The sequence below is a fragment of the Denticeps clupeoides genome, chromosome 15 (genome assembly GCF_900700375.1).
Source record: "Denticeps clupeoides chromosome 15, fDenClu1.1, whole genome shotgun sequence".
In the NCBI taxonomy this organism is placed as follows: domain Eukaryota; kingdom Metazoa; phylum Chordata; class Actinopteri; order Clupeiformes; family Denticipitidae; genus Denticeps; species Denticeps clupeoides.
In genome coordinates this window covers 18,001,249-18,027,962 of record NC_041721.1, presented here as the reverse complement: position 1 = coordinate 18,027,962, position 26,714 = coordinate 18,001,249, and the positions used below count along the sequence as shown (strand labels likewise).

The 26,714-nt window shown below is 45.1% G+C and overlaps 1 long non-coding RNA gene across 1 annotated transcript; it reads right to left on the bottom strand.

Moving 5' to 3' along the window:
* Nucleotides 1-21,222: 21,222 nt before the first annotated feature.
* Nucleotides 21,223-22,596, bottom strand: LOC114764634 (uncharacterized). Its single transcript, XR_003742536.1, has 2 exons — nt 22,504-22,596; nt 21,223-21,445 (listed from the first exon to the last, which is right to left on the bottom strand). It is a non-coding gene; the product is annotated as an uncharacterized LOC114764634 (long non-coding RNA).
* Nucleotides 22,597-26,714: the final 4,118 nt, after the last annotated feature.

Here is a 26,714-nt window from a genome sequence, read left to right as displayed (position 1 = left end):
GGATGGCCAAATGGCTGTTCTGTTTCCTAAGGACTGAGTGTTGGTTGACAGCCCAGTTCCAATGTGTGTAGCGGGATTAATGCCATTTAAAATAATTGTGAAAGGATTATTCAAATTATTATTCAACATGATGTGATAAATGGCATCATGATTCACCTTGGTTATCTAGGAAAATGGTCACCCAAATTACTGATATTTCTGAATTGTAACTAAAACATTGCAAACAATATCAACTAGATGAACAATATCAATCTGCGCCTCGCTTTCTATTTATTTGAATTTGAGAAAGAGAGCAGGAGCCTGAATCCAACAATGATCAAAGGGTTTGAAATGGCAAGGAGCAAAAAAACTGTGCAAAAAGCACATCATTCTCAGAGACAATAAGTTGTCATGTACATTCATATCCAATGTCCATGTCCAACTATGTACTTACACTACAACAATTAATTAGCAGTCAAATGTCTGCTATAAATTTTGAAGTGAATTTTGCAGCACAGCACACGGTGACACAACAAAATGTGTCCTCTGCTTTTAACAATCACCCTTGGTGAGCAGTGGGCAGCCATGAAATGCGCCCGGGGAGCAGAGTGTGGGGACGGTGCTTTGGCAGATTTGAACCGGCAACCTTCTGATTACAGGGCCGCTTCCTTAACTGCTAGGCCACCACTGATTGAGAATAGATTGAAATATATCCCAGCACATGGAAGACAAATGCATCATTGTCCTCTGAGGATCAGTTTGGCCTTTACAAGTGATCTGTTGACACCTCTAATATAATAAGTACTAATCTATAATAATAACCTTATAATAACTCTTATATTACCTCACCGGACTTCCACGACATGATCTGATTCCTGGTTGTATGTCAGAGTAATCCAGTGAATTGTCATCTTCCTAAGAGATGACAATTGTTGTTGATCGACAGCAACGTGTCTTGAAATGGCCCTGATATTTTCTGACCAATCTCCTTAATCCCTCTCTTTTTTTGGCCCCTGCATTCAGCATCAGCTGGTTGGACAAGTCTGTGTGACAAACCTCCCTTTGTGACCTTTTCCTGTTTTAGGAAAACCAAAAGAAAGAGTTTAAAACTGTGTCCAGCTGTTGTCTTACTGGAAGCTGCAAATTCCCTTCCCCTTTAATTCCACCATTGTTGGCATTCCTGCCCACTGCTTTCCTCGCCATTGTGCTCCTGGTAATCCGGGCTTTTCGCTCAGGAGCCAGGGATTGGAGATCAGGACGGCTCTGGACGTTGAGCGCTGTGGGTTTGTGTGGGCGGCTGTGATTGTGGCTAGATGGGCCTTTTGCCTGGAACTCTCTGCGATCCTTGGCCTCCGCTACGCAGTTTACCTCCAAACCTCTGAGCAGCAGGAGGACCATGATGGTGTTGCAGATGTTGGATACACCAGTAAAACAAAACCTGTGCTTATACATTGTCGTTAAAATACAACAAATGAAATTTCATTCAATTAAATCAATTTAAATATATTGAACACAACCAGGTTTTTCTTATTTAAATGGAAACCTACAAAAATCCATCCAAATGTGACAGAAGATGGAAAAGCAATATGTCTCCTCTGCACTGGCTGTCTGGCCTTCTCACCAACAGAATTAGTGCACACTCGTCACAAAGACTCTCTTTGAAGGTGGACGAGAAGGCCGCCTTCAACTCCATCCTGTTATGACAAACAATGAGCGGCATGGAAAGAATCAGATCCTCTGGGGCTGCGGCGGCAGCGGCATTGTGGGAGATTTCATCTGCAGGAGACAAACTGGTGCAGAGCCAGGCAGGTTTTCCTTTTGTCTGAGTGGAGAAAGACAGAGTGACATTTTGGGGCAGAGAATGACGTCCAGCAGACATTTACATGAGGACAAAGCTGCCGCCTCAGACTGTGCAAGTGGCTGAATGAGCGCTGCCACCAAAAACAGTGGGGTGAAACGCTACCTGTACCTGATTACCATAATATGTATAGCCCCGGTGCACAAAAGAAGGTGGACGTTGTTGTTTAATATTACGCCAGCTTATTAAAGTGTTGCAATGCGGCAGCATGACGGCTGTAAACAGCCCAGGAGTTTTATTGTTAACAAAAGTACAAGTTTCAGAAAAAGGTAAATGAATTACAATTTAACGTTGATCATGATTAGTAATATAAATTCTAACATATATGGCACTAGTGATTCAATGATGAATTATGGACAGAAAACTGTCAATAGTAACAATACTTAGTGGGATCTATAGTTTATTTTTTGGCTGCCTGTCTTTTTAGTCTTTAAAAAGAGTTTTAGTCTTTAGTTACGTTCAAGCTCATTTTAGTCTAGTCAAGTTTCATTCATTTTAGTCTTATTTTAGTCAGAATTATACATGAATATTTTAGTTGATGAGATTTTAGTCTAATTTAAGTCAATAAAAATTGTATTTTAGTCTTTTTTTAGTAATGCAATACAAGTGCATAATGGAACAGACAAAAACAACATTTTATTTTAGTCAAACCCTTTTCACAATTAAAACAAAGTTATCTTGTTGTCAAGGCCTGACTCCGGAGGGGTTACCTGGTCAGGCGTTCCCGACCGGAGTTTCTTGTTGTCATCATCCTGGCCCTGAGTGCACTGTGTGTGTGCACTTGATATGTCTGTATAAATGTTGTCCTCTTGTATCTAGTATTTGCCGGGTCATCGCATGGAAGTTTTTCTCTGTATCCTGTCCCATACTGTAAATTGTTCCAAGTAAAACCCCCGGTCCGGTGAGGAGTCGTGTGATTACAGGGTCTGATTTTGGGTTCACTTCCTTACCTGCTAGGCCAACCACTGCCCTGTAATGCACATAAAGGAATTGAAAGTGAAAGTGATTGACACAATGCTTTTAACCATCACCCTTAGTGAGCAGTGGGCAGCCATGACAGGCGCCCGGGGAGCAGTGTGTGCTCAGTGGCACCTCAGTGGCACCTTGGCAGCTCAGGATTCAAACCGGCATCTTTTGAATTATGGGGGTAATCGCCCCCATAATCTTTACTTGCCACACCACCACTTCCCCAGTAGTGCCCCAATTGAGGTAGTGAAACAGAAACCCCACATTATAATAACATGATTAAATGAAGGGAATAACGTCTCATCTTTTCATCAATGAAAATAAAGAGACATTATATTACAGTTTTTATTTTGCAAGTCAAACATTTTGTTGGCAGAAACAACTCTAGCGTGATCCAAAAGTGTAAAGAAGTGTAGCTAAGGGGAGCTCGGCTCACCCTGTGAACAACACAAGGTCCCTGTGATTTTAGGAGTCGCCCTTGCGTTATAGGTTACATTTTATGTTCTCCTTGTGTTAGTGCTCTGTGGTGGGCTGGCGCCACGCCCTGGGTTGTTCCCCGCCTGGGACTGGCTCCTGCTGCTGTAACCTTAGCAACAAGCAGTTATTGTGTCAGGGAGTGAGTGTAGTTACATTATACAGTATGATACTACAGTAAAAGAGGTGCATAAAAGTGATGCATAGTCCTGTGCACATATTGTCATTTATTTTCTCATTAGATGACATTTTTCAAATATCTGTTTCTACTAATTAACACAATTTCTGGTGAGACCATCTAAACGTGGTGGTGCAGCACTCAAATTACCCAAGTGACAAAGACTACTTATGATTGAGTGCAAGTCGATTCGGAAAAGTATACCTTGGCATTATTCTTGTTGTGTCTGCGTGAAATGCAGTTTGCAGAATGGTTTTTGTCATAGCTCTGTAATCTCCTGCACTGCCATATGTACAGTACGTGACTTGGGAAGCTGTGGTGCACAGCAGAATGTAATATTTCATCTTGACAAAAAAAATAAAAACACCACCGCAACATACCTTTAAACCAAATGGAAAATTATATACCGTTCTTTATTGTGTACAGAACAGGCCAAAAGATTGGACACACCTTCTCATTCAATGTGTTTTCTTTTTTCTATTTTCATGACCATTTACATGGGCGGCTATTTTGAAGAAACTAGAATATAAAACATGTTTTCAGTTATTTCACCGTTTTTGTTAAGTACATAACTCCACATGTGTTCATTCATAGTTTTGATGCCTTAAGTGAGAATCTACCAACGTAAATAAAGAAAACACATTCAATGAGAAGGTGTGTTTTGGCCTGTACTGTACATACAGCTAGATGAATCGTCCTTGCAGACTTTGCATCCACGTTTCAGGTTGTTGGTAAAGTTCCGAGTGCTTTTTTTTTTGCAAGCTGCATTATGCATCCCATGCCTAGTTTTAAATCCATAGCTAGATGCACGAAACAGGATTCAATCCAGCATATTTGCAGCCAAACACTATTTAACTCTAATGGCATTTGGCAGTAAAAGTGCACGATCAAATTCTGCTACGCCGTAATTTGACACTGTTCTCGGGTAACAAACACATGTTGTGGCCAAAAGCACGAGAGCCTGACCCATTAAGCTTTGTTTAATATGCAGAACCGGCCACTGCGGTCCATCAGTCACATAAACAGTGGCGTGTTTCTCGCCGCTAAACTCCCACCAAACTTAACTTCAATTGCAGGTGAGCGATGAAGGACGAACTACCTCGGTGCTCTGTTTCCACCGCAGTGGAATGTTAAACCCGCATATATGGTGGCCTTATTAAACTGACAAGGCAATTTAATTCCTTTATGGCCGCTGACTCTACTTCATTGACTTACAATGGGAAAGGATATAATTTTGCAGATGTTGGTGAAAAGCTCAAATGTCAGCCTTTTCAGATTGCCAGGGCTGCCTTTCCCCGGGATGAATAATGGATAAGTCACCTTTGTCTACCGTTAAATATTCTTACATAAACACAAAGAAGCCTAAAAAACATGAAAGAGCATCTAATTTTATCTCCCGGGCCCGCAGATCAAATGCTGCGATAACTGTGTGTGTCTGTGAGTGTGTGTCTCAAGCAACTCACAAAAGGAAACTTTGTATGCTGAGGAACCTATGAAGATGTAAGCTACTCTGGCTTGTGACACATCCTACGAGCTTTTACTTAATATTCCTCCAGTGAAAAGGGATAATGCTCTGATCACAAGAAGTGTTGCTGTTCAGTTATGTCCTTAAAATGCACGAACTACAGGGCACAAAGACATTGACTGTGTATCTATACTGGAGGTGTTGGGGATTTGATTATTCCTGGGCCAGCTTCTCAGTCTCTGATGGCACGAAAAGCAGAAGCTTTGTGAATTTTTAATAACTCAGGTGCCTGTTTACTGACTATTTCTATATTGGTAGGGAGGGGATGGAACCCTGATGCAATGTCTACGCTTTTCCGATGTTTCCGTCCCTCTGTTTGTTTTACAAGGACTCAAAGTGAAAACTGAATGGAAACGTGGTCTTACATGATTACAGAGTATTCATACGTTGACGCTCAAATCTGCTCAAATACTGCTAATCCAAGAACAAAAGTTAAAATACATATACATCCTGGCCGGTAAACAATGTAGTGACAATACTGATAAAATAAAAAAAATAATAATATAAACTAATCTATATATATAAGTATTTTTTAGAATAGTGTGGATGTAGGGTGGTAATAGTGGTTAACACACCTGCCTATATGAACCAGAAGATCACAATGTCACAGGTTCAAACCCCACTTACTACCACTGTGTCCCTGAGCAAGACACTTAACCCTGAGTGTCTCCAGGGGGACTGTCCCTGTAACTACTGATTGTTAGGCGCTGTGGATAAGGCCGTCTGATAAATACTGTAAATGAATGAGAGAACAACTTTAAAGTTTTGTTGTGACCAATAGAAGCATTTAACACACCCAGAGCTGACTTTATAATAAGGGAAATTCAACATCTTGGAAGGAAAAAAATCTTGACTCTCTGATATAATAATTTATAATATATATATATAAATTTATACATTATTATACATTTATAATAATTTCATCATGATTATTTTGTCTGTATTTCATCACTAAAATGTCAGGTTTGAGCCAGTTGTCAGCATGCTTAGACAAAGTTACGATACAAGACAGGAATTTCAGCAATGTCAGGCTTGACTGCAGCTGGGCTCATCACCGGTGGCCAATCCTGACGGCGCATAAAAGCCGGAGATATCCGCCCCTTCGGCAGGGACGGCATTTTCGTGGACTCTGCACGAACTTGACTTTATGTGTTATGTTTTGAGTTCTGGCAATCGGCACTCGCCTGCAGATTTGTTTTAGTTGATCCCACGTTATTTCCCTTTTTGGCCACCGCGCCACTCTTTATTTGTGTTTATTGTATGTTTATTAATAAAACCCCGTCCCAGAATGTCCTGCCTCTGCGCTTCCTTCCCCCCACAGCAAGCCGGCGTGAAAAGCAAACCTGACAATAATTTAATTTTCAAATGGGAATGTTTAATGACACAAAACCCCATTTTGTGTCATTTCGGTCCCATTTCGCAAGCTCAAATTCTATGTCACCGTCTTCACTTGGTGGGTCATGACACCGTGTCTCAAGCGGTCGACATTTTGGGATAAAGTGTCATTTTTAACGAATGAAAAAGCTAACACACGCACGAAAACAACATTAATAATTCAGGACATGTTGTGGGAGAGACGAGTATATAAAGGGTCCTAATCCCCCACCCAGCACACATGAGAATGGGCGGGTCCTGGCAAACCCAAGTCAGGGTCTTAAAAGCTTGAGTGTTTGCACTCATTTCACTGTTTTATGTCATATTCTATATAAATGTGACAGAACATGATGAACAAGTATAAATTTCGGTCCATTGTCAAAAAATAACAGAAATCGACCACTAGTTTTTTTATTCACCACAACAAATCATGGACAGGTAATACACCTTTCTTCTATATTGAAAAAGTCGGCAGCGGGCAGGTAAGAGTAGTGAGGAGAGATGCTGGACCCATCTCAGGACCTTCTCAGACGCTCTCATAAAGAGACTCTCGTAACTCGCCTCCCATGTCCCTTCTTTTGCACTTTCTGCAGCTGAGAGTCGCCGATAGTCCTGTGACGGGACAGTTAACAACCCAGAGCCAGCACACACACACACGCACACAGTGACACACACACCTCTGTGCCGTCCAAAGCCTCGCCTACTCTCGCCGTGTCCATTCAGAGGCTGGTGATCATTTAGATTTGACATGTATTGTGAGGCCAGAGCCGGTGCCACTGTCTCTCTCCCTCCGTCTCCTGTCTGTCTCTCTTGTTCTCCCGCTCCCCTCTTTCTTTACAGCCTGTCATTAATTTCCAGCCTCTGACATTCCCACCGCACGAAGAAAAAAAAACGTGAAAGAATAAGAGAGAAGAGGAAAAGGATGGACAGTGGCTGGATGTGTTCTCTTTAGCTCTCTTATTGCACAAAATAGCTGCGGAATCATTTTTTGTCAATGGTTTACTCTAAAAGCTTTCCATGTCAGTGCTACAAAAGAAGGCAATAAAGCCTTTTCAATAGGCATGAATACAAAAAAAAAAGATGGGGGGGGGAGAGAAAGAATCCTTTGGGGTTTGACCAAGGGGCTTCTTTTCTTCGGCTGGTAATCAAATTGGAGCTGAAATGAAATGCCGTTTCCTTATGAAAATAGCCTTTGTTGCCTGGAAGGCTGGTAATTCATAAACAATAAGCAGCCCTTTTGTGTGATAATAATATATTCATGCTCGCCGGGTAGGGTAAAAGGCACAGCAGCAGGACTGTGCGCCGCTGTGGATAAAAGGCTACAGGGGTTGGCTCAGCTGCCTTTTCCACTGGCACGACTGTCAGAGCCGGTCGGTGGCGTCTCTCTCTCTCTCTCTCTCTCTCTCTTCCTCTCTTTCTCTCCATCGGTGTCCTCTTGGCCATCTACACCCTCACCCCCCTCTTCCGCTTTCTCCTCCTCTCCGTCTTTTTTCCGTAAAACTTTGCCGGAGGGATACCCTACCTGTCCTCAGGTCCGGCGTGGGAGAGCCGAGAGGAGGGCGAGCGAGGCAGGGGACGGAAGGAGGGGCTACGGGGCATCTCCGGCTTTTACCTGCGAGGCACCACAAAACGCTGGAGTTGTGAAGTGTTCCCACCCTTGGATAAGTTGGACCCGGGGAAGCTCTCATTGCTGTCTGGCACCCCGGAGAAGTTACGAGGAAGGTGGCAGGATGGATAAGAGGTTTTTGACAGGAGATGAAGCCCTGCAGGAGTTTCATGGGCTTCTGGACAAGGTGAGTGACCTGTCACCCTTGGACACAGAGGCTGACAGGCGTAGACGGGAAGTCTAGAGAGTTCTAGCTCTGCCTCTTGCATTGGTGGGCGTGTAATAACACATCTGTGCTGCTAGCTTTGACTCAGCTTTTGTTCTCTTTGCACCTGTTTGCTTTATGCCAACGTATAAAAGCGTTTTTTGTTTCTGCTTTAGATACTTTTTTTTCTGTCTGTCTTTGGATTTCAACGCCGTGCCTGACGTGTGCATGACTGTTGCTGCACGTCCCTCCTTTTTCGTGGGCAGTTGGTGACAGTCGGATGGGGCAAGTGAGCCGACAGTTCTGGTCCCTGCATTCCCTCGTTCTTTCTTTCTGTTCTGCCATACGAGTGATTTGTGGTCTCATAGACGTGACCGTGACTCTCCACTTTTTGATAAAGTGTGACTTCTCCATGCTTTATGAAAATGTTGCATCAGAAGGAGTGGTACTTCTTTTCCGTACGGGACTGATGAAAATGGAGGTACAGAGCTGGCTGTCACCATGCTATCGCACTCCATAAAAACGTGGTTTTACTAATTGCTTTGCCCGTTCTACGTGCTCCAAGCAATGGAAGAGCAATGATATCGAATGTTGGTGGAATGTCCACATGTTGAAACAATATGAAATTTGATGTGAAGTGATTGTTAAACACTGCAGCACAGCACACGGTGCTCACAGTGAAATGTGTCCTCTGCTTTTAACCATCACCCTTAGCAATGGGCAGCCATGACAGGCGCCTGGGGAGCAGTGTGTGGGGACGGTGCTTTGCTCAGTGGCACCTCAGTGGGATCTTGGCGGGTTGAGATTCGAACCAGCAACCTTTGGATTACAGGGCCGCTTCCTTAACCGCTAGGCCACCACTGCCCTTGTTCACGTGATCAACAGTTTGTAGAGCAGACAAAACGACCAGGGAACATTGGCCCAGTGGAACTGTGGGATTTTCTGCATGATGTCCCTTGATGTCTGAGCCCGTGGCCTCTGTGAAATAAGGGGGCTGAACGTTGGTTCGGCTGCTCAGTTCTGTCGGATGAGGGGCGTGGCTGTGAGATTCGGCCCCTTCGGTGCGAAGGCTCGCCAGGACCGGCTCCAGCTGAGGACGAGCCGTGACTGAGCGGAGGGAAAGGGTCCAAGGGAAGGGAAATTGATTCAGGAGACGTTCAACCCTCTTTCCTGTCCATTCCGAGGGGATCAAGGCTCCTGCAGGAGTTCAGTCGGGGAGCAGACACGAGGAGAATGGAGGGAGGGAGAGAGACGAGAGAGGAGGAAAGGTAAAGCGGTTTAGGGAGGTAATCTCTCTTCTGCCCCAGTGTTCAGAGAGAAAGCTGAAGGGCCGAGGAAGAGTCTTAAGAAAGGAGAATTTCAACAGATTCTGTGGAAACAAGTTTTGAGTCTTTTTTAATGTGCACCAAGATAACGTAGTCAGACACCATACGCTGGAAACTCCCAGCAAAATGCAAGTCAAAGGTGAAAAATATAAAACATCACTATCCAGAACCTAATGCCTGGTAATGATTGTCTGATTGCCCAAAACTTTTGTGATGTATCGTGTGTTATTAAAGAGGCTCCAAAGACATATATTCAGAAATGATTTAAATGAATTACTGAACTACAACAGTCCATGCCTGTCCATTAAATAGAAGATTACCCGCTACTGATCAGTGAACAATTTTGCAATTCTACATGTTAGTCTCTGCTAACATTTTGAAACAAATGCCGAAACAATTAAAATTTAAACCGTAACAATTTGCACTATTTTTCCTTTCGATAAGAATAAAAATGGGTCAAAAATCAAAACAGCACACAAGGAATAACTTAGAACCAGATATTTCAAACAGGAAACTGACCTCTATTCCAACATCAGTGGTGCCAACATCAGCAGTGCTCACTGTGCTTTTATAATGATGCACTACAAGCAAATACTTTAATTTGCTAGAGTATTTCATACATGATAAAATAACCATGTAAAAATCTGGGAGTGAAAATATTATATAGTTGTCATAATCACCAATAGCTTATTTTATGTTCTGTATTTGTAGATTTAGTTTCAAGACAGTTCTGGAGTTGTTGTGATCACCAGACTGTTGTTCTTACACATTTATTCAACTGTATCCAACCCTGTCTGAATTCTGAATTTTTTTCTAAAATGGAAGGAGTAACACGACTCTGAAGGACACAAGAGGGCAGTGTCGTCTCGGGAATCGTCGCGATATAACCGATACGCGAATCGGTACCACCGACGGCCAGCAGAGGTCGCTGGTGAGCCACCGCAACACACCGGAGCTCTGGGCGTTCAGCATTTAAAATGCTTTAAATCTGAAAGCACAACTCTTGAAATGTTGATTAATATGTATTTCAGGGTTTTATTAACAAACATATTGTAAAACAATTGGAATGCAGTATAATATAATAACATAGTAAATATTATTTTGTGGCAAATAAAAAATATTTCCAAGCCCTACATTCAGTGAAATGTATGAATTTGTAATAATAACAGGATGAGATGGAGGGTGGGGGGATTGGCCATCAGGCTGCTCTATGCCCTCATGAGTCAGTCTCACCCTGACCCTTTTTGGCAGAAAAATACTGTCATTATCGGAACAGGGGGACTGTACCGATGTCGGGACAAATGTCAGAGGCATCCCCCCTCACCCCTCTGACCCCTGAAACAGGGCTTGAAGTGACATATCAAAGGTTTATGGCCCCTTTTCTAAATACAGCCTAAATGAGTAGTTTAATAGAGGATGTCAGGATGAAATGTTCCGGCGCCTCTTTCCTTATTTAACCTTTCACCTGTTAAATTAGTGCGGGTGATTATAATCTATCTTCCTCCGCTTCCGAACCTGAATTAACCGTGTTATTTCTAATGCACTGCAGTTATTGCTCCTCACCAAACCTGGCTCTGGCTTGAACTAAGGCGTGAATCGCAAAGGTCTGCGGCAAATTAGAGGAATGGCTCGGTGGTTTTTCTGCCTATTTGTACCGTTCGACGGAATGATGCAGAAACGCGGCTCTGATGAGAAATACAGATATGGGTTCCGGCAGCAGGTATTAAATGAGGGTGGACAGGGACAGCTTCTCAAACTAGAAGACTATAATACGCACCATGGACAGCATACGTCCTGGTCTTAGCTGATATGACCTGTGCGAGAGGCAAGGTGCTGGATATTCTGGAACTAATTAAATGAATTAACACATGTAAATAGTAGTGTTTAAAAAGTGAGAGTGGGAATAGTGTTCATATTGATATCATATTGAACTCTATGTCTACAGGTGGGAAATATTGCATTGCTCCTCATGATGTATATGTATACTATATAAGATGAAAAATAAAATGTAATTTAGTTAAGTAGTGAGCTCAACGTGGTTGAGGTGTACAGGGCATGGCATTACACTCCTTTGGTTAAAAGGGCGCAATATGTAGCAACAATACATTTGCACTGTCCCATGTATCGTCCAGGCACATAGACAGTATGACAGAGACACCAATTCACACATTTATTGTCGCATGTCATTTCTGTCATTGTCATCGCATGTCATTTCTGTGAATGCCATTTAGGGCTTTTTACAACAGAGATGGCACCTGTGACACCGCGGCTCGTACTGGGACATTCTGGTGATGCGGGTTTTGATTATCGGCAGGGATCGCTGGCTAAAACCAATGCTGATAAGCCGGGACGTGTGACTGTATCCGTTCGGAAGTCGTTTAGTGATGTTTGCACTGCTTCAACGTGGAAAATCTTTCCGGAATAAAAACCCTGAACCCGACACCGGAAGCCGAGCGCACGTAAAACGCAGAGAAAAAGAACAACAGATTACAGTGAACATGGTCTCCCACGGGTCGGATCCCGAAGAGGAGGGGCTTTAATGGCGGACGTCACACCGCGCTTCTCTTAGCGCAATTATCCCCGCGGACGGCCTCCGGCTTTTCTCCGCTTCCCCCCTCTCACGTCTCCAGCCCCTGTCCTGCCGCTCTTTCTCAACATGCTGGCCGGATGTTGACCTTCTTCGCCCCCCTCCCCGCCTGACAACGCCAGGCAGCCATGGGCCTGTTATTGAGGGTCAGGGGGAAGCTGTAAACTATAAACTGCCATCGGACCGACCACCAGGTCTCTCAAGCCACGTCAGGCAAAAACTGTTGCCATGACACCCGTGCCCTCCTGGTCCCCGCCCATCGGTCTTCGGCTCCTAACGCGGCCCTTTACAACGTCGGCCACTCGGTCACAAGCGTGCAGGAATGCGAAGCCGGGCTGGGTGCACATGAGAGGCCAACCGCTTTACGGAGCTCATTTCCCAGCGCCTGCGATTATCGGGGACCGGGGGACAATGTTTCATGATGGTGCCGATCGACACGAGGTGGCTAAACTGAACACTTGAGTACATACCGACTGTGCGGGCGCTTGGACCGTGAGCATAACAATTTAACTGGTAATTTTGGACGAACCCAGTTCCCTCGTTTCCCGTGGCTGGCCGCCACGGCACGATGCCACTGGCTTTTCGAGGAGACCATCGAGTCTTCTGTCCTCCTCCAAAGGCACCATGCTCCCTCTGCACGTCTCTGCTATGCCGCGCCAGGCTTTGTCTGTTTGACTGGACGTGCTCTTGCATTCACCGAATTACCGAATCTCGAACTACAAGCCCATCAATCAATCCCTTAGAAATCCATGTTTGTTCAGGGTTTTTATTTCATGTTTCTTTTCTTTTCATTAACAGGCCTAATGCAGTTGGGTGTGTTGTTAAGTGCCGGGCTCCGCGCCTATTTTATCGTATTTTTTTATTTACGTTCAGGCATTAATTAAGATGCCAGGAACGGCGTGGCCGAGGCTCTCTGTGGAGCAGGCAGAACGTGAAAAAAAAAGAGAAAAAGCCCCGCATGTGAAATCCGGTTGGGCTTTGTGCAGCCTGCCACCCCTCCCCTGACGCCCGTGCCGCCGCCGTATCATTTTTTCCCCTTTTTTTTGGCTGAAGTCTGTTATTTTCCTGTCAGGACGCGATGGCAACTTGCCAACAAATGTGACAGAATAAGATCATCTTATGGCCCCGAGTGCTCGAAATTGGACAGATTGAGTCTCACTAGAGCCCCGTCAGCCGAGTGATTCACTCGCCGAGAGAAGAAAGTTCTTAAGGCGGTGCGGGCGTGTGCCATCCTCTTCGCCACATAAATACCGGGTTGTTCTGTGACAGCAGTAAAGTAAGAAATAAACAGATCCGCGCAGGCCTGGGCTCTGCAAGCCGATGTATGGCGCCGGTGTGCATTTATCCTTCAAAGCGGCCAAACGCTAATTTAATGAACGAGGCTAACGTTTAAATGGCCTGCTCTCACGCCGTTTCTGGAAAAGAGACGCCGCTTTGTGGCACATGCAAGGCCATAAATTCTCGGCAGCTTGTGAAAAGCCCGATAACCTATTCACAAACAAAGCATGAAGATTTTGATAGGCTAATGGGAAATAGTCGGGGCTGCACGCTTTTGTAATTGGACATCATAAATCTGAAGGGGGCCGTGGCAGTGGTACAAAAGACCACCCCCTCTTTTTTCTGCCCTCCTTTCATCCTCCGGGCTTGCCATATAACCTATTGGCCATGAATGGGGAGATGGGAAAGGGGCGATATGCACGTTACAATCGGAGATGCATGGCTGCCAGACCCCAAGTATCGATTGGACGCCTCCTCTCGCCTCCCACCGCGGACCCTCTGGCTTATCAAGATCCCTCATGTGTCCGGGGGGGGCGCTGTCAGTCGCCATTAACCTTGCAGGTTTTTATCTCCGTGCCGGTGATTAACACAGGGCCCTTAAGGGCCCATCGATATGACCCTCGAGGGGCCAGGATGGGAGATGGGAGGGTGAAATATCCGAGGGGTGCGAGGAGATCTGCTGAGTCGGTGATGCCGGGCGATAACGCTGTGAAGTGGGCTCTGAAACCCGCGCTATTAGTCATTCGGCTCGGGGCGGGGCAGTCGATGTGTTGGCAGTAATGGATGTGTGGGGTGGCAGCGGCGTCCTGCCCCGCAGCCACGGGCTCGGCAACAGCTTCGTCAAAAAACCACAAGTGTCTTAATCCTGAGAGGAGCAACAGCTGGAAGATATGTAACCTCGGGCATTCCAAAAATGTAAAGCGTTTATTGGTGGTATTAAATAAAAGCAGTTGACAGACGCGAAGACAACATTTGAACAATATGCTAGTCATACACATGAGCATCAGCGGGATATTTCATTGCTGTGCTGACAGAAATCAGATACTGACATACGTTCCCTGATTCAGTTTAATATACGTCTTGTCACGGTCCCGCTTGGCCCAGGACGGTGTGTTTGTTTCCGGAGAGTTGCGAGAGCGCAGCCTTTCCGTGCTGAGCTGTTTTCCAGGGAGCAGGATGCTCGGAGAATCATTCCAGTTTCCATGGTGGCTGACCGCTAATAAGTTAACAATGCTTCACTTGACTGGTCAACGTTTTTACGCTTGTTGCATGACATTTTGCTGCAACAAAATGCTCAAAAATGCACTTCAAGGTTCTGACTAGTAAAACAATTTGCTTTGTACAGATATGTGCTGTTGAGCTCAAGTATAATACAAATTATATTTTCATGTGTCCTGGTCATAAAACGTTTGAGGGCCAATAGGCTCCAGTCATTTTCTTCGCATTTTTTATTAATTTACTATTATGACTATTCTCTTAATTGTTTCAAATGAATCCACACAGTTTTATAAACAGGGGTCAAGGGTCGAAGTGACGTCGGAGCGCGGGAAAGGACGTCGGGCGCGCGCGTCGGAGCGCGGGAAAGGACGTCGGGCGCGCGCGTCGGAGCGCGGGAAAGGACGTCGGGCGCGCGCGTCGGAGCGCGGGAAAGGACGTCGGGCGCGCGCGTCGGAGCGGCTCTCGTCGTTAGTGGAAAAAAACGCTCCGTTATCGGCCCACCTGAAGGGTCTGGGGATCGATAGTAGTTTTTATTGTGTGTGTGTGTACTTTGTGATAATTGCACCGCGGCTCTCATCAGTCCGCCATTACTGGTCAGCGCTCGATTCCTCGCCACAATGCGCGCGCTTTTCTGCTTCTTTTATCCCCTAAACGTCCCCCTCTCTCCCTTTTATTGTGCGACGTTATTGGAAAATTACACATGACACGGAGTGCTCCATGTAAAAAAAGAAATCTGTATGATTAAAAAACTGAAAAGTGTCGCATTTATTTCTGCTCGCCGTGCCCTTGACGCAAGCTTGTGACTGATGTCTGGCACTGTCGCTCTTCAAATGTCGCCTTCCGGCGTTCTGAGTTGGGCGCAGTTCGCCCGGCCGCCTGCAGGTGGCGCCTGTGCGATGTGGCGCCGCCTCGGGGCCCGGGGCCTTCAGAGGCTGCAGAGAAATGTGGAAACTCTCTGGCGGATCGTGGGACCTGAAAGCCTCCAAATGTCTTCTGGTGGTGTGTTTACGTGTGTTTGTGTGTGTGCGTGTGTTTACGTGTGCTTGTGTGTATATGTGTGTTTACGTGTATGTGTGTGTGTGTGTTTACGTGTGTATATGTGTGTTTACGTGTGTGTGCGTGTGTGTGTGTTTACATGTGTGTGTGTTTACGTGTGTGTGTGTGTGTATATATGTGTTTTTTAACGTGTGTGTGTGTTTACGTATGTGTGTTTCCGTGTATGTGTGTGTGTGTTTACGTGTGTGTGTGTTTACGTGTGTGTGTGTGTATGTGTGTGTTTACGTGTGTGTGTGTGTATATGTGTGTTTACATGTGTGTGTGTATATGTGTTTATGTGTGTGTGTTTGTGTGTTTACGTGTGTGTGTGTGTTTACGTGTGTGTGTATATGTGTGTTTACGTGTGTGTGTGTATATGTGTGTTTACGCGTGTGTGTGTGTGTTTACGTGTGTGTGTGTATATGTGTGTTTACGTGTGTGTGTATATGTGTGTTTACGTGTGTGTGTGTATATGTGTGTTTATGTGTGTGTGTGTGTATGTGTGTTTATGTGTGTGTGTGTGTATATGTGTGTTTACGTGTGTGTGTGTATATGTGTGTTTACGTGTGTGTGTGTTTACGTGTGTGTGTGTATATGTGTGTTTACGTGTGTGTGTGTGTGTTTACGTGTGTGTGTGTGTGTTTACGTGTGTGTGTGTGTGTTTACGTGTGTGTGTGTGCGCACGCGTGAGAGAGACGGAGCAGATGTGGGGGCGCAGGCCGCTTTTCACTTGTTGTAGAAAAGGGGGAATCAGCCTCCTTGTGGAAGGATCCCTTCGCAGGAAGTGGGGTGAATATTTGCTTGATTGGCGGGAGCGTCTGTGAGCGGCGCGGGCGTCAGCTGCCCCTTCTGTGTGAGCTGCGTACGCGCGTGTGTGTTCGGAGCGGAACTGTAGTGCTTCCGTCTGCGTGAAAGGCCTTCCGTAAATGATTAGGGCCGATTGAGAGCGGGGCCCCGATCCGGGAGCCGCTGAAAGAGGCAGGAAGGCCGGGAGGAGGCAGGCGTGTTTGCCCGCCGCGGCCCGCCCTGGTCACGCAACAAACACTCGCCGCCTCACACTGCTGAGTTGTGTTTGCTTTCGTGTAAAAACTCGTCTCGCTTCGCCTCCCCCTGGAAAACACGCACGCGCCTACATACGTACATACACACACACACACACACACACACACACGCCCGCTCCCACTCCAGAGCCGGCAATTAAAACAGGAAAGGAAAACACGGAGCTGCCTTGCGAGTATTACTTATCATATTAATTAAAAATCTGGTGACACAATGACGCGAGCAGCTGGGAGGGAAGCGAGGGGAAATTAACAAACGTTTGATTTGTTGTGTTGCTAATGTGACACTTATTATACAGGTCAGGCTAAAACAAAAACCCAGCCCAAATATGCAAATGCCCACGCCTGGGACGGGCAGATGCACCGACAAGGGGACCGGTTACCGTCACCGCACAGCCGGGGGAACAAATATTTATTCATGAACGCGAAGCACAAATTTTAAAGAGTACTCGTGTTTCTTCTTTATAAATCTGTAAAAAAAAAAAGATTTCCTGCTTGAAAGTCAAAAGTCATAAAAAAAGTGTCATTTGTTGCTCGCATGTCAACACGAATATTAATGTTGTTAATGTTTCTGTGCAGAACTCATACAGGATATGGATTATAGATGATAAATTATATCAACTCGGCTGCTTTGCTCCTGGACTCCGTTCAGCTCACAAATAACGAAGATGCCTTGATATTATGGACGGGAAAAGGTGAGGATCACGCAGTACGGTTTTGATAATGGTGGTTTTGCAATCCTGTTGATTCTTCGAGACGCAGTAGAGCGCCGGGACGTTCAGGTACATGCCACAAAAAAAAAAACCTTTTATACAAATCCAAAGTACTCGGCAATCACAGCATTTCGAAATCTCCTATAAATAATAGCCTGAGTGCTTTGTGCGCCGCTGCTGCCTGGAGAGAATCATCTTTTGCTAATAAAACACGGGCTGAAGGGTCTATCGCCAACATATCAATACTTATCGATAAGGAAGCATCCCGATTTTTGTTTTTTTTTTTTGGGAGGTCTGAGGAATTTGAGGAGATAAAAGGAACACATGGGCGCTTTCTGGTGCGATTCCGAGGCGCGGGGACGGATGAGTGACAGTGAGTGATGCGGACTGTAATTACAGGTCTATCAGGAGCCGTCCTTTGGCCATTAATGTGACCCTCATCCCCGAGCGGGGGGGGAGGCGAAGGGACAGTTTAATGACTTCGAATGCAACCCGGGAACTTGTGCTGTCATTAAAGGTCCAAGTCAATTTCGTATGCAAGCCGCGGCCGACCGTGCAGTCATAGCAACCCGTCCTCGTCCCCGGCAGCCCGGGTCTTTCACTCCTGCATTTAAGCAGCGTGATGAGGGGAGTCGAGTCTTTTTCTCTCCCTCCAGTGACCCTTGAATGGAGAGGGGAGCCCTAACCACTGCCGGTTCTGTCTTGTCCTCACCTCGACTGACCCCCACGTCTCACATTCGCTCGGTTTTTCAGCATCAGCAGCTCCCGGCCGTAATTAACATTATTCACACGTGTAATCGCTTCTCTTCTTGCTGCCCTCCTGTCTTTTTTTCTTCTCCTTCTTCTAAAGATGTAGGAACAGTGGGATATGAGACCACAACCTAAGATGAGCAAAAACGTTTCATTCGCTACCATTTCTAGGCGATTAATACGTTTTTTATACCATGACAGTTGCTCTAAAGGTCAGAATTCCAAGAATTCTGTGAAGTATTTGGAACCTTCTCAGATCATCTTGTGGTAACATGGATTATCAGGATCATACCTGGAGCAGAAAATGTTCCTCTGGTATTATTGTTCACTTTGATGGTCTGTGAGGAAACCTGGGAGAATTTCTCACATGAAATATGTGGCATTGAGGCAGCCCGGCTTTTATTCTGTGTGCTGTTGGCCTTACCGGATTTTTGCAATTTTAAACTAATGCTTCGTTTTCTGCTGCGTGTATAGCACAGTCGGTGAATGAAATTAGGACTACAGTCCTGACGTTGCAGCCTGTCTGGGCTGAACCCATGGTAGGCCAGGAAAAGAAGGACCACATCTGAAGGAGCCTTGACCGCCTTGTTCAGACATGGGCCCAGAACTCAGACATTTAAATAGTCTCATTAATTCTCTGTACTGTTACATACATTATGACATAAGTTGCAATGCAATCTGACCCGCTGCCCGGAGAATTATACTTATTAACAGCCATAAATAGATATTATACAGATTATCTGCAGTGTCTGGGCCAGTATGTCACAGTCACCACTGCCCCTCTTGCGTATTGTTCCATTATGCACTATAAAACATCTTTCTTAAAAAGTAACACCAAATAAAACATTCTGTTCTCTGTTCGCCTCACACACACGATAAAAAAAAAAAACAAAAAAAAAACCCTCGCCTCGACGTGCACACATTAATCCCGCTGCTCGGATGGTAATTAATTTCCCCTACCCCAGGTACTTCAAAACGCGAGCGCGCCGAAGCCCAGGCGCCCAGTCACGCTGTCAGGGGTGTCAAAACAAACGCCTGCGCTCTACCTCTCCCGCACCAAGTCCTGCTTTCCAACGCTATTATGTGTAAACAGCTGAAGAAAGGAGACGGAGGGGGACGGAGGGGGACGGGGCGGCGCGGGGACCTGCATCGCTAATTCAAGGCCTCCAGGGTTCCCATCTTTGTGTTTGGACCCTGTGCTTATTATGCAGGCGGAATAATAGTCGCAGAGTTGCTCGCGTCCCACAGATAATGACATATAATCGCTGGGACGCTGTTGTTTGACGTTTGTCGCCGTTCGATTGCTTCCCGTATAGATTGGACGTCTCTTTCGCTTTTTACATTTACGTGGGGAGAACGCACCACGCCGGTTTTCTACCGGTGTAGGATAGCACAGCTGACGTTGTGGGGTTTTTTTTTTTTTGCCAAAGTAAAGGGAAAGGGAGGGGGAATAAACCGAATCTAAACTTCCTTGACTTGGCCAACTGCGGCGCGTGATAAATGGCTTTGGGGACGGATCATTTTCATTAAAGTGCCGAGTGTCACATTTAACCTGCCGTCGCTGGAATCAATTACAGCAGCTATCAGCGGGCCAGATGATCAGACGACAAAACTCCTCCATCAGGGAAACGAGGGATTTTCAATTAGGAGGTAAATAACTGGAGTGGAGGAGGAGGAGGACGACTCCCTCAGGGGCCTTCATCTCTCTCTCTCTCTCTCTCCGTCTTTCTGCCATCTGCTGCCAGTGTAGGCTGCCTGGCTGTTTGCTCTGCCACAGCTCAATATTTACCCGGTTCCCATCATGCCCCTGGGGTGCAGGGGGTGGGCGCTGTGCCAGTCTGGTGCTCATGGAGAGGTGTTAGTGGGGGGGGGGGTCATAGTTGGGATGGCTCATTTTAAGGTGCATTTCATCAGGCTAATTAATTTACAAGTACCTGTTTAATCACTGGGTGCCGCTGGCAGGGAAGTGGATGTGCGCGCACACACACACACACACACACACACACAGGCTTCAATCTGCCCTTCTTCTCATCACCAGCTCAACCATTCAACCAGTAGAGTGATGCCCTAATTCTTGATGGGCCCTAAAACTGGACGATTAACAGAAATATAACCAAAGTATTAATATTTGCTCTTTATTTGTGTCTAGGAACTAACTCTTTTTCATGGGCTTTTAAGCCAATGGGGATGATTGACAGCTCGCACACCCTCTATTTTCTCATGCTGGATGATTTAAGCCCCCTCCTGTCAAGATGTCACACGTGCAAGTGCAGCACAAGGTCCCATCTCCTCTCTCACTCCCGTTTCCCTCTGAATACAAAAAAACCTCCAACACGGCATATAGCACCACAAAATGATCTCTGCTCAGCACAGTTGTACTACTTGTGTCGGGTAACAGTTGGCCAGCAGGTTTAATTCGGGATTCCAACTTCCTCAACCCCGAACGAGGGAAACGTTCTTGCTGGTGCAAGTTCCATACCACTGAATCCGTCTTTAACTCATAGCAACGTTTGCACGGGTTTCGCATGCTTACAGTCGTCTATTATTGGCTGTAGTCAATGTTCGAATCACTGTTGTTTTGGGCACTTTGGGCAGTTGGACTCATTTTTAATCACATGCAGTTACATCTGCAACTTCGTGTGCATTTAGATTTTATGTGTATGTATCTGTATGTTTTTAATTCCTTTTTTTTTTTACCATTCACTCATCATGCAGTCCCACCTTGCTGTGTATTCCTTCTAATGAGTGCAGACTTTATCAGCTTCAGCCGCAGCTGGAGCAGTTCTCACACACACACACACTCACACACACTCATACAATGACTCCAAAAGGAAGTGTCTCTCCACCTGAACCTAAACAGACATGCACAAAATATCTTTCTCCTTGTACTCTCGCTGTAAACTCCAAGCCAATCACCTGATTAGAAGTGAGTACGTGTTCCCACTGGATCGTTGCTTATTTTACCTTGAAGAGATGATGCTGAGCTTGACTGTACAACCATTTTATAAGTTCATACGGCAGATGCGGGGGTTCGCACACATTTCACAGTTCCAGTTCTGTCCTTTAAAAACTAGATTGCATAACACGCTTGGAAAATGTACAAGATTGCATTTATTTGCTCAGGGTCTGTATATATGTGCGTAGAGGGAATTGAGATTACGAGGCCCCGTCAGCCGCCGTGTTTACCGCCTCCTGATCAGACTGCAGACCTGCCGCACGTTTCGGGGTAGGTGCAGAGCCTGGCGTGCGGAGCCTCGCGGGCAGCTGCCGTCGTGTTGACACAGAGCTCACACCTCCCTGGAGCACCTGCTACCGCCTGACACGAGAGGACGAGGGTGGGGTCGCCAGAGGGGGCAGGTGGCAGACACAGGCACACAGGGCAGGGGAGGGGGACCAAAGGATGGAAATGAAAAGAAAATAGATCGAGAGATAGTTGGAGGGAGGGGAGGGGTTCGGGGGAAATGATAAATGTTAAGAGCTTTGGGCAAATGGAGCTATAATGAGTGGAGGGGGTGTCCCTTCCACCCTTTAAATTTATATACATACTAGGGTTGTCAAAATGAAGGTGTTGATTGTTGGGATTCATTTCAAATATGTAATGCATTAAAATAAATTACTGAAATTTTTTTAATTCACCACGTCTCACACAGTTCACTGTGTTTTTGGCCAGATCTGAATCAGCCCTGAATGAAAAAGTTGCATAACTGAACTGTTAAGAAAAGTATGTAAAATGTATAACCCAATGTATTTCCATTTTATTTTACGCTCAGAGTCTATGGGGTGTTATATTTAAAATGTATTATAGTAGGCTTTAATTAATCATGACAATCATAATTGCAAATATGCAAATCATTTTTTTGCACTTTTTAATCGATTGATTATTTTATATTGATATCCATTACATATACATATTTCACACTGTTCTGTTTTTAACTGATGGTACGGATATTATTATAGAAAACACACAACAGACAAACAATTTATTTGACTTATTTTAGCAAAAAAATGCTCCTTGGACATTTATTGTGTCTCTGTCTCTGACAGTCATTACATTAGTTTAGGCATGAATAAAATTGCAAATATGTGTTCGTGTCAAATTCTAGAATCGCAACGGACCCTGGAACGATCTGTGGTTTGTACCAAATCTGAAAATGTGTTTAGATAATAAAAAGAGGAATGGGCGAAGTGTCCCCTGCAAGTTACCTATTTCTGGGGGGAGGCTGACCTGTGAGCCACTTAACGTTGAGCTTTGTATAAAAATATTCTTAAATATGTTATCAGTGTAGATTTGTCTTCCTCTGCCTAAAACGGTCAGATGGACGTGTGATGGACCCATCTGTTAGTGATGGGCAGGGGTCGCCGGCATGAACTCACCTCTGTCACCGGCAGCTGCCACCCCCCCTTTCCATGGCCTGTCAGAGGCTGTCTCACACACATCACGGGCAGTCGATGGGCTTTGCTCTGGACCCTCCCACATAATTGAGGCTGAAAAGCTCTGACACTCTTCTATGCACGGTGTCAGCGGAGGCCAGGCCATCAGATGAGCATAGTTATTTATTTATTTATGCTCCTGCTCCGCTGTCACGGACAAAAGAAAAGGGCCAGCATCGAAACATGGGCTATGTACACTCTGCGTTTATCATACATTGCAGATACAAAGGGGTGCGTTCTGAAAGGTCAAGTTATGACCGAGTATCAGAATCACAACAAAAATTTGCTTAGACGATGAAATGTGTTTTAAAAAAGTACTCTTATTTGTAATAATCCAAATGCTTGGTTCCTGCTCATATTTGCGTGTCTGTACAACAAAATATGAAGGCTGTTAATACACAATACAATACACAGTATAGAGAATCTAGATAAACTTTTAATTTTGTTCATTTGGATTAGAATATAATCGAAATTAACAAAATTTATAATTCTATTTTCTCAAAACTACCATGTAATTTTGGTGAATTTTGTCTACACCCTCAGCATCGAATTAAAGGCAATATTCAAATATTAATGAATTCATGATTTGGGAATAATTTTTATATATTATCATCTAACATCTAACAAGGTAGTCTTCTCCAGAATGCTGAGGTATGAGCGTTCGCCACTGAGAACGGAGACAAACAGCTAAATCTAATCCCGATTCCCCCCAGTCATCCAACCCAGGTTATTTTTACATGGCATCGGCCTGTGCCAAGGAATTCTGGAAAACCATCCAGCATTTAAATCTAAACCCAGAAAATCCCCCGGAATGTTCCTGTCACCCCATTTACAAATCCCCTCAACAGTATGGTCATCAAAGACCCAGGCATTTGGTTCGGATCTCAAGATGGGAGAGAAATAGGATTTCCTTGCATGTGCGCTTGGAACGAGGATAAAAACAGGTTTTTGGGTAGAACTCTCTTCGTGATGCACGCCAATAAAGCACGGCTCCGATAAGACTGATCTGAAAATGGAGAGGAGTTGAGAAACTTTCGAACATAGAACATTTTTCACATAAAGCCAGTTTTGGAATGGTTATATGTTTTAAAGCATATACATGTCTTGAAATAATACAAAAAGTACATTGCAAATATTTAAAATAAACATTATGTGTATTATGAGGAACCAAAATATGTTTCACCCCTGCAGGACATAGTTGTTGAAAGGCCTTTATTGGTTGGTGACGCCTACCTGCCAAAGCTCTTCTTTCCGTGGGCAGGATGTTGTAAAGATGCTGCCGTTCTTTGTCTGAATAAGTTTACACCATACTCTCCTGTAGCGGTTGCCATGGCTAAACTCCATTTGCGCAAACATTTCTGTGGACCCCAGGGTCATTTGCGGAGACCCACCCACACACGCCCCCTTGCCCGGCCATAAAATTTCTCTGTGAATGCCCCACTGTTTTTTAATCAACTGGTTTTCAGGAGACCTTGTGGGGGCTGGCTCCCTTGGGTCGGGAAGACACGGCGGTTACAAGGCAGACTGGGTGGCCGAGGGTGGGGGTGGATGGGTGCAGGGAAGGGGGTGGATCTCCTGGGAGGTTCCGGTAGTCTGCTAACTCTGTCCGAATACACAGGCATCCGCATTGTCACACTCCAGGCAAGTTTAAAGAAGCAGTAATATCTTTTCTTCTTCTTTTATCACCAGTACCAGAACCCTATTGTTGCGTGCGGCTGCGTTAAACAGACTATTATCAATCAGAAATATTTAGCTCATTGTATCCAACTGGAGCGGAGGCTAATGCATGTAAACAGTGGGAAATGATATCCGTTTGTGCCCCACTGAATAATAGGAGCAAGGCGGTGAATGACTGAGGCCCGGATGAATGGGTGGGAAAGATAGGGGTGTTTTGGAAAATTACCCATCAGGCTTCAGAGTATCATCCACCCACAATTCCGCAGGGACAGGTTGCTGGACTCGGAGGATCGGCGAAGGAAGTAAGCTGAGCTGAGGCTTGGCCCCTCCCAGCTCAGGGAAAATGAAGATGTTCATTAAACAGGAAAGGATTAGAAAGCTTAAATCATTATTATGGTAATACACGGGCTGGGAGTGCACCGATAAATGCCAACTTACCTTATCAGGACAAACACCTTTAAGTGCAGGTCGTTCTTCAGAATTTCTATACATCCATTCCCCCACCTTTCATTTCTCATGGTTCTTCTTGTCTGCCCAACTGCTGCAGTGGCTGGTGCAGATGTTCCCCTGCATCCCAGCTCATGTTCCTGGGAATAGTTGAGCGAGATCTTCAAACGGGGGTCCGGCAAACCGAACACATCCCATGCGTCCTACATGTGCAGGTCACTCTCTTGTCCCTGCTGTAGTGGCCTTGAAAGTGTTGAACAATGGTGCACACAGCTTCAGGCTTTCAGAAGCTGAAGTGTGACAAATAAGTGCGGCATGAACCATAGGTGCTATGTTCACATTCACTGATTATACACATACAAACCATATGTAGGCTCAGAGAATGGTCCAGTATTGGTGACAATGCAATTCCTTTATCAAGCTGTTAGTCCTGTGAATGTAGGGCTGGCTTTACAAACATCCAAAGGCAAAGGTCAATCGAACAAATCCACATCAAGTACATCCACATCAAGTCCTCGAGGCATGTTATCTGCGTCATTGAAAAGCTTTTGAATTCTTATGAAAGCAGCATGTTCAATGGTGAAAACACTGTCCAAACAATATCCATTGAAACCACCTATGCCATTATGTCCATAGCATAGTAAAAATATGAGATACAATTGGGCAAACTGACTATTGGGAGACTGAGGGAGCATACATTTATGCTGGTTTGTGCTGGTTCAATCTCAAAAAGTACAAACATGCTGGTCTAGCACGACTGCCAAATTTGGCATGCAGCATATTCTGGGTATTTGGAAATAAATAGAAAAAAGGGAACATAATGTGTTGAATTTGGAGGCCTTTTCATCTGCGATATCACGGAATTCCAATATTTGTTGTGATGCCTTCAGAATAAGACCCTCAAACAGCTCTTGCCGTCTATTTATTTATTTATTATAGGACACCCTCTCTAACATCACAAAGAAAAATGAAAAAGCACAGTTAGGCTGCCCTGTATAGTACCGGCCCTGCTGTTTCACTGGTCTTCTCATTAGCATAAATGCAAATATCAGCAATTAGAGGACTTCTAGACCGCTGCTATTGTATATTTCCTTCTTTTGTTCGGTTCTTTGTGGTCAACAATTGTGACCTGACCAACAAAGTCAAGTGTGAACCCCACCCACACAAATCCTGCTACTACCACTGCGCCCCTGGGCAACACACTTCACCCCGGGGAAGGGCGATCCTTTAATTAGCGAATGGAAATCATTCCGGACAAGAGTGTTCCATGAATAAATGTAAATGGGATTTGAATGGTGATTTAAGTTCTGGAATTTCGTAGGCAACAACCAGAGCAACTCTGAAGGCCGCACATACGCACATACCCATATACGCATACATACACACAGTGCCTAGAACGGAGACTGACACATGGGCCCACATGCTGGCGCCACTGCAAGATAAGTTCCAACTTTGTTTTGACACTTTTGATTAAGGAGCAGTGGAGGAACACCTGTACGGCTGGCGGAACAATGCACGGTTCCTGTGAGAGATTGATTTTCTACATTAAAAACGGAGCCTTTGTCTAAAGCCACAAGGCCCTTTGTTATGCTAACAAGCTGTGGAAGATTTCCAATTCAATTTCACCTGAGCGCTGGTCAGCTCGAGCTCCCTCTCCTCCCCCGCCATCTCTCTTTCTCTTTTGTGTCATCCCTTGGGCCCCTTCTTGTCTTTTAAGCAGCAATTTAGTTGCGGCGGCGGACGGAGGGAGAGAAATTGACAGCCGGCGGAGTACTTTCGTCATGATATTACAACCATCAGCTCCCATTTACTTTGTGCATGGACTTGCATCGGGCTGGCTAATGGTCGTGGCACTAGCTCAAAGAAATTTCGATAACGTCGTCATAAATAGATAAATATGTTATCAATCTATGAAGAAAATATGAATTTTAATTCTCATAATTTGCTAAGGGGGCCATCTTTTAAGAGTCAAACAGCTCAGGCCTCAACAATAGCAATTAAATATCAATCCCAGTGAGTGGTCTGCCTGC